Consider the following 709-nt stretch of genomic DNA (forward strand, 5'->3'; position numbering starts at 1 on the left):
GCGGAAACTGACTCTCTTTTATCTGCTGTTTCCTGCCCCCATTACCCCCCCCCCCCCCCCGCAGTTGGTTCCTAAAGCCAAGCCCCAGGTCCTAGAATGTTAATTTCCTTAGAAAATAGAGAGGGAGCAGTTGGGCCTTCCCATGTCTAGTGGCCCAGCCAGCTGAAGCTTCAGTCACACTTGACCTTCATGTGGGAATTTTCTATTGGCTTTTCCTTGCGTTGAGGCTGCAGGTTGAGAGGGGGACAGCTGACATGGGATTCAGCTTGTCCAAGGGAAGGTTCATTGATTCATAGAGCTTGCAGCCAGAAGGGACCATTAGCTCGTTTACTCTGACCTGTCTAAACAGGCCATTAAATATCAGTCCTTTAGGACCCAGTATTTTCTCCCCATGAAGGTGCTTAAATACCATAATCAAGTCACCTCTCAATCTTCTTGAGCTAAACAGATTGAGATCTTTTAAGTCTGTCATTATAAGGCATTTTCTCCAGCTGTCCAGTGATTTTTGTATCTCTTTTCTGCACCCTCTCGAGTTTTTCAGCATTCCTTTTAAAATGTGGGCATCAGAAGTAGATGCAGTATTCCAGTGTTGGTCTGAGAGGTAAAATTAACTCCTGACTCTGATTCGCTACTTCCCTGTTTATACACCCAAGGATCACTGCACTGGGAGCTCATGTTAGTTGCTTGTCCGCTATAACTCCTAAACACT

The sequence above is a fragment of the Gopherus flavomarginatus genome, chromosome 12, assembly GCF_025201925.1.
Source record: "Gopherus flavomarginatus isolate rGopFla2 chromosome 12, rGopFla2.mat.asm, whole genome shotgun sequence".
In the NCBI taxonomy this organism is placed as follows: domain Eukaryota; kingdom Metazoa; phylum Chordata; order Testudines; family Testudinidae; genus Gopherus; species Gopherus flavomarginatus.